Genomic DNA, 12,392 nt, shown 5'->3' on the forward strand with positions numbered 1-12,392 from the left:
TCTGGGGAGAGTAGGGATTTGAATATACCTTTTACAAGTCCAGGGCTAAATATATTGACCACTATGTCAACTTTGAGTTTATTTTAGAAAATTATATATATATATATATATATACATATATGTAGTTAAAACTATTCAAAATTAGTAACAAGGCTTGACATCTACTATGCTAACAAGAATTGAAACAACTCTAGTCTTTTGTAAAGCAGGGTCTATCTAACTAACTGTAGATAGCCTTTGGCATATCAGAGCTCTACTCAAACTGTTTGAGAGTGTTTCTCCTCCTGAATTGCCTCTCTGAAGTTCACCTCAGGGTAAAGTAACAAATTGCCACACTGGGCAAAGCCTGTGATTTTTTGAGCACTGCTGCATTGTTGCATGCTGAAGCACCACCATTGCTTGTAGCTAACTTCCATTCCATCAGTGGCCCTGCAAAGAGAGATGTGGTTGCAGCAATATACAAAAATGATTGTTGGAATGATGGGGTTTATGATCTTCTGACGAAAACTGCTTGTACAAGCTGGGCTGAATGTTCCACTCCAGCCATTCACACAGCTCACAGTTTGCTAGCTCAGCACATTAGTTCACTTTGTGTTATGTTTAAGAATTATTAATGAGGGGCTTGTAATGCTTGCTTTATGTTAATGTATGATTCAAGACAACACTGGCAGGATTAAAACCTCAGTTTTAAATGAAAACCTGTTACTGGTTTTTGTTTGCTTGGGAGTAGGTTTTACATTAGCTTTGCAGTTGGCTTTGCATTGGAGATTAAGCTGGTTATTGCCCAGATGGTACCTCACCTGCAATTACAGCCAAGCTGAATGCTTTTCTTACTCAAATACTTTTCCTTCTGACTGAAGTAGCTTTTGAATAAGCACAAGTAAAATTAAAGGTGATCTCTCTGTCCTTTGGGTTTCCATTGTGAAGCTGTTTCTTCACTATGTTAAACAAAAGACACTAGGCAGTTTTCTGGCCTGGGGTTTTCACACATTTGTTGAGAAGCAAGTTAATAAAATGCAGATTGACTCAATAGGTAGAGTACCAACCAGGTACTGAGTCACTGCTTCATCTCTGACTAGCTTCTGGAAATAAAGGATACTACTTATTCTTAAGAAATAACAGGTCTTCATCTCCCCACCGTGTCTTGGGAGCTCTGCCACATTTTTCTGAAATGTTGGCATCCTGTTGCCATGTAAAAAAGCCCTTTTTCATCTTTTCAAAATCCTTGGGAATGAGCATAGTTTGCATTCACCGCACCATTTGTTACAGTACTGTGACTGCTGTTTATCTGCCCTTTAATAGGCTGGCAGGAACTTCACTGCCTGACCTGGGATTCTGGACAGTGACAGCACAGCAGTTCTGCTGCCAACAGGGGACCAGTGCAGGCAGTTCCCTAGTCTTAGGCCCGTGAGGTCTGTGGGCTGGCAGCTCTGGAGGAGAGGTGTATTAGGTAAGGTAGAATACTAAGCTCAACATTTATTTTATGTGCAGGAAAAGGGGAAAGTTTCCAGTCTGAATTAATAAAAAAAAAGGCAGACCAGAGCCTGAAAACAGCCTTACACCGGCCAAGAAAATTAATTAGGTGATGTAAACGAGTTACCTACATGTCTAAATATTGCAATCCTAAGAATAAATAGAATCTATTCACTGATGTGTGCCTGATGTTACATCATGTTTTACTACTTTATTCTATGCATTCTGCTAGTTTCTAGCTGATATGCCATGCTTTGCCACGGTGGTGAAAATGACAGGCGACACAGTAGAACCAGAGATTTGGGAAGTGATTGCTGCAGGTAGAGGCTGGAGGCAGAACCAGACCCCCGAGTGCCTTGCTAGCTAAATGTCAATTGGCCTTTCCCTGTATGGGCTAAATCTTGATGGGTTTATGTTAGGAAAATTGCAGATCCCCAGCACTATATTTTACCCGCAGGGCTAGCTGAGCTGTGTTAGAAATGTGCTGTATACCAAGGGAAAAGTATTCTCTGGTGTCAAAAAATTGTTGGTGTTGCTTTGATTATTTCTTAGAAAAAACACTTTCAAAGTAAAAAAGAGGATTTCTTTTTCTTTTTTTTTTTTTAATCTTAAAGGGGAAAAAAGCAGCAGGGAGTTGCTTTTCTTAGTCTATCTGCCCTTTAAAATCCAGCACAGAATACCTTATTAATTTATTTCCTCTTTTCCAGCATCACATTTTGAAAAATGCCCCTCATATTGCAGATGTACAGCTGAATTATTACACCCAATGCAAGGATGGAGGAATTAGAAACAATTTCTCTCCCTTTCTCCCCAGTATCAGGGACTGGTGGCCACATGGCAAGAGCCCTGCTGATTTTTCCTCCGAAGCGAACTAAAGCAGGTAAGGTCTGTCTCTCTCCACTGACACACAATGTAGGGATGTGCCGCTGTTATAACCCCTGCGCCACAGTTATTGTTAGCAGGTCAAAGCACTGAATATCAATAGACTAATACCTTCACCCCTCCAACCCGTCCTCTGACTGGAATGTACACTTCTATTGCACAGCTTTCACCTTTGGCCCTCACCATCTTCATGGCTCCACACTTCAAAGAATCCTGCTCATGTAGAAAATGCCTTATTGAAGGAATGGTCATAGCTGCACAATTATTTCAGAAAAACTCAACATTGTATTTCAGCTGAGGACAGGAGAACTGGCGAAAGTCTGAATCACTTTCAAGATTCAGATCTAAATCCTGAGGTTTAGAAATATGAAAGTCAAAACTACAATAGTCCAAACACACAGAGCCTATTCTTTGCGCCTTGAAATGTGGGAAATTAAAGACCTGCTCTCAGTTTGACTACTCACCTTTCCATTTTCTGAGGCACCCAACAAAGTTCCCTGTGCTAATGAATACAGGTTTTGATTGTTGGATTACACAGATTATTTTCTGTCATCTTCCAGTCCTTTAAACAATTGCTTCCTTTGAAATCCCTTACGCAAGAAGCATATGACCTTACAACACTCCTATTTCTTTTGTATTTAACATCACAGTCCTCTCTGTGGTTATATACAATATGGGGAAAGCTATAGGTCAGGGCTATGAGGTGGTAGCTAAAAACGTAGGGTGCTCAACTATTGAATTTAACACAAAATGCACAGAAGAAAAGAGGGCTACATGGAGAATGATTTAAAGGTAAACATAATTTTTTATATCAAATTATCTTAGGGTTCCAAAAACCCAAAGAAGAGGTGGTTGCACACACGATAGGATATAAATCTGGGGACAAAAGGAAATTAAATGAAACATAAACTCAGTTGCTGAAACAATCTGAGATTAAAACTTGTTTGAAGTGTGGTCAAGAATACCCATGCATGTTGGAATTTCTACTGGAAAACCTTTCCTACCTGACCAGTTTTTCTCTGTCCCTCTCTTTCTGTGTCTTCTTTGCTCCCTGAAATGTTGTCCTGCTGGTGCACCAATACCAATCTGTCATGAATTTTCCATAAACATATTCCCATAATCAGCCTTTCTCCCGCAGCTGGTATTCAGCCACCCCTCCAGCTCTCGTACCTTCAGTCTAGGTGTTATGTTGTACAATGGGGGCCAGACTGTCTATCACAAAACAACAGAGGAGCATCTGAGCCTAACAGAGAAATAGTTTCTCCCTGAATCTAGTGCCAAAAATGTTTCACATTTGCACAATGTCTTCCATTAGCACAATACCGCACTTCACAAATAGAATTACCTATTTTTGATTATCTTTCGGAAACAGACGGGCAACATTTAGAGAAACTGAGGCATTACTATTAAACACCAAAAAATGTTAAGTGCCATGTAAGAGATAAGGAATATTTTAAATTCCCTGTGAAGCCACAGACATGCTATAAATGCAGGGAAGCTTTCACCTACCTTCTGAAGGTGATTTTTTTTTGTGAATGTTTATTATGAGATTTGTTGTGCAGTACAATTCCTAGATTGGGATTTAAATGCAAGAAAACGCTGTGGGCACAACAGTCTTGAAACAATAAATGGAACCTAACTTTGTCTAACTCAGCATTTAGAATTTTTATTGGCAGAGACTTGAAGAACCAGAAATCATAATTCAGCATAATCCTTCTATCACTGCTCAACTTTCTGTCCTCATAGTAAATTATTTACCTCAGCAATGACTCAGTTAGCAAAAATTTAAAGGCTGGATTCCAGCACCCTTGCTGTTATTGGTTGACATTATGCAGCATCCTGTTGAATGCTACAAACAAATTATTGAAGGTAGTACAATTCTATAGCAAGAAAGGTATCAGTAACTGTGTTAATAGTCACAGTACAAAAACTCCTTGAAATCTCATTTGACAGTCACCTCACAGATTTGTATCACAGTGGGGCTGTGAAGCATTACTCACTTCACAGCCAAATTCCAGGTATTGGAAAACCACACCTGGCCCTTGAATTTCTCAGTTCAAGACTTTAGGAGGGGCCTTATAAGGAACAGTCAGCCATCGCACTCTTTTATGTCATAATTCTCCTTTTCTGTACAGGTAAATATAAGTATCTGTCATTTACAGTGATGTCTGTGTATTCTACACCACTGCTTTAACCTTTGGCCATATCTTCTGAGGGGGTTTAGAGTGTAATGACTTTAGCAATGTTTGTGTGCCCTGGCATGACAGCGATTTTTGGAATTGTTTCCCGAGGCTTCCTGATAAGCAGAACCTCTTTAACAGAATACAGTGTTTTGTCTAGTTACTCACAGGACCAAAGTTGTCTGCAAAATACGAGAATTTGACCTTTCCCATGTCAATATATAGGCAACAAAAAATACAACCCTATTGAATGGCAGAAGTATTTCACCCTAGGGCTTTTTAGTAGAATTGTAAACTCAAATACTTGCTCAGTAACCAGCTATGCATTTAGCTATTTGTAGCATCACAGTTGATACTTCTTTGCTTTGTATGTTGATCAATCACTGTGGAGCAAACTAGTTATTAGATACTTCCATCCTGATCATTATAGGCTTTTCATACCAACTGTGGCCTGCTGTGCAGAAGGAAAGAAGCAATGAGGGATCACATTTAAAATGTCCAAGATGAGCAATTAGATTCAATAAATGTAAGAACCAGCACCTTTCTTCATAGGCAAAGTGTGTCTTAGTGATAGCACAGCACCAGTAAGTCAGAGGTGCTTCCAGAACACTGCACTGTGCACTGTGAGGGTTTTTGGTTGGCAGTAGTCCTTAAGAAACACAGTGTTTGCATTGCTCTGTTGAAAGTTGAAATGATAAATTTCCCATAGAATATTTTTGAGATCAGATAAAATAATCCATATGCTACATAGGCGTAGACGTTTCATCTCTTACTTCTTTCAGCTATCATGAACTGAGAGTTATCATTTCAGGTTTCTGGAAAGCACTTGATGCAGTCAGTTCCTTTTAAAACATATTTTGTTGAAAGCTGTTAGAAAATTCAATAAGGAGACTTTGATCATAATCCATTCATTGACTTTTTTGGACTAACTTTTATATGGGATTTAAACTGGATTTGAAGCTTCTGTTTCAAAAGCAAAGCATATTTTCCAAATTCCTGCAGTGCCTCATGGCATCAGCTTTGCTTTTGAAATAGAGAATGAGGATGCAGAGATATTAAAGCTAAGCTCAGAGAAACATGATTTTTCACCCCCTCTAGAAAAACAGGAACATCCTTGCTCTTCCTTTGAATACATAATTAGTGCTAATTGAAGACCCATGACAGAAATTTATACAGCAGGACAGGATGTAGAATGCACGGGAGGTTTTGATCAGTGGCAGGGACCAGCGAATTAAGATCTGCAGTTTTCCACTAGATGGAACCCCATGTCACATGCGAGACCTACATGTCATAAGTTGTCCTCTAGTCATACATAGTCGTCATAAGTGGTTCCCCAATACAACTGTACTGGTTCAAAATCTTCATCTGTTGATGCCTAAATGAGATGCTTGCTTAAAAATCCTAGACTATTTCATGAGACTTCATGCCAGCACTGAACTCACTACTGTTCCTTATAGCATGCACATGGATGTATGTGTGTCTCACATGCATATCTCAAGCTAGCACACACCAATATCTTGAGGGAGCAGTCTCCTTTCTGTACCTACTAAGGTAAGGGTGACTTCCACAGTTGCTAACTAATGTCTCATTTCTAACTCCCCCATTCATCAAGATGAGAAAATTGCATAACACAAAATCCCAATTCTGCTTTTAAATTTTTCCAGCTGTTAAGCAATTCCCCTGATCCAAATCAAAGTCTGCAGATGCTCTGGGAGTAAAGTCTCTGTTGAACTAATAACACATTCTGGCTGCAATTGCATTATTAAGAATGTTCATGATGGCTCCATGAATTTGCCTGGATGTGGATCAGCTGCTCCTAATTCAGTCATATGCTACCTAGTTATGTCCTTGGTATCATTATCCTTTTCTGATATCTTATGTTCTTCCTTCCTTCAGAATCCTTAGGTCTTCTTCCATCCCCCTCAATTTGACATTAAAAAAGTATCCCACTGCAGGGGTATATCCAGACTAATGTGACATTGAAATGCCATTGCCAGCTTTGGGAATGTGTATTTACAAGGCAGCTCCATTTTTGGTTAAACTGACAAGCAAAAACTTACAGCTCACCAGTTCTCTGGCTTTTCCACTTATGGATGTTTGCTCTAGATCCAAATGAGTATATTCTTTACTCTGGAACTAGAAGAATAATGCACTGCATTTGTACAGTAAGAATTAATGGAAAAGACATTCAGAATGTGATCTGCCTTTATGCATTTGGGGCTCAATTCAGCAAAGTGCAAAAAAAATGCTTAATTTTCAGATAAATTAAAATGTGTTTTTAAATATGCATTGAGTAAAGAAGTTCTGGCTTGGAGGGCAGGAGGGCCAGCAGAGACTCCTCCTTGCATTCCCCCAGGCCCAGTTTCCTCTAGGCTGTATCATGGTGTTCCTTAATAGGAGGGCTTCCTTCAATATCTGGGTCTTCTGAAAGGATTTCTATGGAGCTTTTCATTCAAGTTACTCCAAAAACATCGCACGCTGTCATGGATGGTAAAAAAGTCTAAGAGACTTATAAATATTTCCTCTGCTTCAGCAGCACCAGACTTTACCTGGGCTCATTTATCCTATTGCAAAGTAGTGAAGATTCAGTCACTTGCTCTCAGTTTTAGATTTTTTACTTTGCTAATTCATGTTGATACTTTATGCACTTAGAACTGAAATGAAAAATGGTGAATTTTGGTGTAATTAAGTATGATGAGGTTTACCATATGTTCTGCTTTATGTCAGTGTACATGTAAAAGCTATGAGTAAGTAGCTCTTCTACATCACACTGACCATTTAAAACGATTGCTCTGAAATGGAATTATTTTATTTTCCTGTACAAAACACGTCAGTATAAAGATTTGCGTTGCAGTGGCTGATAAAGAAAATCCAATAACCAAGCAAAGTAAAACCTTCAATAAAGTCATAAGCTAAGAAAGACTTGAAGAGAAACTGTTTAGCTGTTCTAAAGTAATCATGTTACATAGTGACTATGGCTTGGTGCAAAGCAGTTCTGAAAAGTTGAAGAAACAGGATGTTTTGGACAGAGAGAGCAAATTGAACTGAAGAAATATTTCTGAGGTTAGCAGTTTCATTCCCTGTCAAATTGTGCCTTCTTCAAAGATTAATTATTTCAAAAGGTGAAAATGGACATAAATAGGACAAGTCTTTTTTTTTAGTATGAGGACTTAAGTGCAAGGTTTTCACTCTGTAAAATATGTGAATTGATTTATTTTGTCTGATGATAATGTAAAAACATTAGATTTGTATTACATGGTTTGGTGAGGACAAAATAGAATTTCTGCTATACTGCAAAAAGAGTAGAAGAATGGAAGTAAAACACTTTTCTGTGCTGCAAAAACAGTTATCCCTTGGAACAGATACATAAGTGACACTAAAACCTTTGAGAGAGTATGGGGAAGTGAATGAAAATCTCTGATGTTCTGTTAAACAGGTTGAAATAAAAATCTTTAACAGGATTTGCTTTGTGATACATGCATGAAGTTGGACATCCTCTATTGGCAGATAATAACAGCATGTGATTTCTTTTAGTTTGCTAGGAAGCTTCTGCCATTGACTGTAGTCAGAAACAGTAAACAGCGCAGATGATTGGTCTGATAGAGTCCCATGTCTGCGAAGTGTTCTAAGTAAAACTCTGATGCTCTTATGAAACCCTTGTGCACATGTTCTAGGTTCCTTCAAAACCTAACAAGAAAGTTAGTTCAAATTCAATTCAATAGTTAGTAAATTCAAATATTTATTCCCCTTGATGTATGTTTTAGCCCTGCTTTACCTTTAGTCAGATTAGCTTATTTATTCTCTCTTGCTATTTAATAATTATGCTGTGCCACCAGAAGATAAGCTGGGAATGAACCATGGATGAAAATCCCAATTGATTTTTCCAGGGTGAGTGTTTTGATTTTGGTCTCCCTTGGAGAAACCAGTAGAAGTGTCAGTACTTGCAGAAGGTAATGTGCTTCCAAGGCAGAACCTGGGTGTCTGCAAATTCCTGTAATTCAAATGGATCTGTAATGTTTACAGTGATTGAAGTTATGTCCTATATTGCAATACCCAAGAGTCTTCTGAGTTCTCCAGTGTGGTTTATGGCTGGGCTATCCACTTAAAAAAAATAAACAAAACAAAAGCAAAAGTGAGTAAATGAGACAAGTAAATGTCTTAGGTTAAGATGCTCCATAATTTATTGCAGATCTATGAGAGAACATTTGTAGATTCCATTTAATTCATTTAATAGTAATGCAAACATTGATATAAATTAAAACTCCGGAACGCTCTCTCACATCTTTTCTCTCCCCATGAGAGGTGAATGAAAATGATTTATTACTCTCAGATTATAATTGCTTAAAATAGGTTATGATGTAAGAAAAAAAAAAATCTAATCCCTTCTACCAGGCAGGAGCAAAATTCTACAGACAGAGAAATTACATCTAACGCCAGTGTGTTAAGGAAGAAACATTCTTCTTCTCCCTTTGGGGAAACTGTAAGAACATCTTTTTAGAACTGTCAAAATTCACAAGCTGTAATAAATTATTCTTTTTCATTACCCATTTATTAAGTAGGCTGTTTGGTATAATAGCAGAAAAAATCTGTCTAATTTTTACAGCATTACACTACTGTGATTTCTCATTTGAAATAGACAAGTTATCAAGAGCAGTGATGTGTTTTATTTTGTACATTGGGACCATCTTTCCTCTGAATTCTGATGAAGACAACTTTTGAAGCATGTAATACTCTGTCTGTCAGGATGGTTGCATGTCAGGACAGTTACATGTCAGGACAGTTACATGTCAGGATGGTTACATGTCAGGACGGTTACATGTCAGGAAGGTAGGCTGGCTCAGTGGAATTACTAACCTTAGGGCTAGCTCATACACAGAACTTTGACTGCAAGCGTAGGTAAGTCATGTACACAATACCCACTACTGCATTTCTGCGTCTCTTTGCTAATGTACATCACAGTGTTCAGTACTTCTCCCCCTTCAAAATGCTGGATCACATCCTCTTTCTCTGTCAGACACTATGGGACAATTTATGAGGAAGGGAATTAATTTACTGCTTGTAGTAATTGTATTGATGGGTCTGATTCACTCTTATTTACCATTACCTGAAGAGCTGAAGTGAACATCATATGCAAAATTTAGTACCATGTTAAACAGGAAATCCAAGGTAAAACAGACCAGCAAGGAACTCCACAAACTTTAGCAATGTTGTAAATACTGGCTATAAGATGCTGCAGGGATCTCACCAATTGTAATGCTAATGTGAAATTCTGAATGAAACTTTATGCTGGATAAATGGATAAAACCCTGGCTTAGAAGATAAGGAATCTGGAATAAGGTCTTGGCTCCGTCACAAATCTCTGTATGAATTTGAGAGAGTAATTTATTGAAGATAATAATTTAGTCTATTATAAATATATGAAGGTATAATATTATAATTACATTACTATAATTTATATTATATAAAATATATAAATATATTACAGGTCTGCCCAAGTAAAGCTGCCTTACCCCTGGTGGTGGAATTGAAACAGTAATGACTTTGGTTTCATAAAATGAAAGTCAAAATACATATTCTTCTGGTTTGCTTAAGCTGGAGCAAATGTGCACACTTTACCTAAGGTTTATTATGTGCAAAGAGCTTTTGAACAAAAGATCCAAAGCCAAAAAACAAATTGTAAGTGGTGATTATAGTGGGTTTATTTAGAGCACTGTTAGGTGTCTCACTTGTGGGCCACATTTGTATCCATCCTACCCATGCTCAGAATCAAATGTCTGAGGTATAATACTACAAGTAACAACTGCATTTTCATATTCAGGGCTCTGCAAGCTCAGGGGAGGTGTCTGGCCAGATCCTTAGCTGGCAAAATGAACTCTTGTGGGTCACACAACATTACACCATGCTTCCCCTGTGGTTCACTGCATTTTCTATATGGGCTTGTACACATGGTATCATGTAACTACACAATGTAGCTCAGATAATGTGACTACAAAAGCAGAATGAATAGACAGCTGCAATAATATTTTTATGAGGTATGTGCGAGACCTACAGTCCTTCTCCATCCCCTAGAAGGGACACACAATGAAAACAGAAAGACAAAATAAAAGCTACCTATCTCCTATGCCCTTAATGGCAACAGCAAGCCCAGAATGCTGCCTTGTTGGCTTTGGTTGAAAATATATAAATAAATGGTGGTTATAAAACTCACATTGTATCTTCACAGCCAGCAGCGACATAAAGCTGCTTTCTTCAGCTAGGAAGTGGATTACATTTTTATAACTAATCCACATCTCTTGGACTGAAAAGATTTTCTAAGTCTTCCCTCGCTACTCTCTCTTCTAGGTCTGTGCACAATAAAAGCTTCCTTCCACCTTCTTCCACCCACTTCCCAAAAGTATATCCATGGTTCTTTTTTTGGACTTTGTGCCTTTTATTGTTAAACAGGATTCACAGACAGGGAAAAAAAAAACCCAACCCCCAAACAAGGCAGTGCTTCACTGATCCATAAAACCGTTATAGGCAACATTTCAGTTTCAACAAGTGCCAAAAATTCTCTCCCCCCCAGTATAAAAAATAAAGCAGAAACAAAAATAACAAGGCTATTAATCTTTCATTAAGTTAAAGGGATGAAAAGGAATCGCTTAAAGTATCATTCTTTACTTGCACCACAAGATTGGATGCCCCCTGCTAACTTCAAAGGCTCGAGAAGAAGCTGGTTAATATTGTTGGCACAGAACCAGATTGTGGTTTACTTTAGTTTTTCTGATTTTTTTCTCCAACAAAAGAAAACATTAAGGCTTGGACACTGATTGCTGAGTAACAGCTATTGAAAGAGAGTGCCTTTTGTGCTGCTACCACTAATATGTCAATTTTCAGACATGTAATAGCTGTTCAAAAAATCGTGTCAGACTCTGCATGAGGGCAAAAGTCTGTAACATTGCTCCTGTTTGTTCTGTGGTTTCGGATCAGATACAAATCATCAGTTTTCCCTGTATGCCAGAGTGTTTGGATTTGCAATAGCTTCAGTGAAATATGGACTTTATCCATCCCAAGAGAAGTAATAGATCCCCCATAAGCCACAAAGTCACTCACCTACTTCCCTACACAATTGCTATTACATTTTAATTCCTACCCAGCCCCAAAGCTTGTGTATATTGAAAACAAAGCTAATTGCTACTGAGTGACATAATTTTGTGGTTACTTCTCTTTGTGCAGGGGTTTCTTGTCAGTGTAGTGCAAGCTGTTAAGCTGCAGCTTGTGGTTGCTGCTGCCTGGCAAAGGGTACATAACAAGAAGCAGAGAAAAGGAAGGCAGGAAGTGTTTGTGATGGTTTGATGATGTACTGATAGCTTAATGTGCTTGGCTGAGTTGTGTGGTGCAGGCTCATGTAAATCCATGTTGCTTTTTGTGCATGTGTGGCAAAGGGAGAAAACGTTCCATGTATTTTGCTCTTTTTCTGATAAAGAAATAGCTCAGTCTCCATTGCACGATCAGCCTTCAGCCTTTTTCCTTAAGTGGATAGTAAGGAAATACATACGTGATGATGCAAAGCGAGGCCTCCTGGGCTTTGAGTACCTTAATTCCCTGGGTTTCAGTGCAACTTGTCTTGGGCACAATAATTGTAAAGCCCAAAGAACCTTCCCACATCCACACAGAATAGCTGCTGTGCCAGATGCTGCATGTGTAAGCAGTGGTGTCTGGTTCGTCAGCTAAAAGCAGACAAGGCTACTCAAATGGCATAGGCACGGGGAGATGGAGAGGCCTGGCTTTACCCACCAGTGCAGCTGGCTGTGCACAACTGGGAGAACAAAAAGCCCCACTTGTGCTGCTGCACAGACCAGATGGAAAGACAAACCT

General features: G+C 38.6%; 1 long non-coding RNA gene across 1 annotated transcript in view; it reads left to right on the plus strand.

Annotated features, from left to right (window-relative positions):
* The window catches only part of LOC115945843 (uncharacterized), a 97,459-nt gene that overhangs the window by 67,945 nt on the left and 17,122 nt on the right, over positions 1-12,392 (plus strand). Inside the window, exon 2 of the long non-coding RNA XR_004550177.1 lies at positions 2,288-2,353. This is a non-coding gene — a long non-coding RNA (uncharacterized lncRNA). The remainder of the gene's footprint in view (positions 1-2,287; positions 2,354-12,392) is intronic.

This window comes from Melopsittacus undulatus, chromosome 12 (assembly GCF_012275295.1).
Source record: "Melopsittacus undulatus isolate bMelUnd1 chromosome 12, bMelUnd1.mat.Z, whole genome shotgun sequence".
NCBI classification, from domain to species: Eukaryota; Metazoa; Chordata; class Aves; order Psittaciformes; family Psittaculidae; genus Melopsittacus; species Melopsittacus undulatus.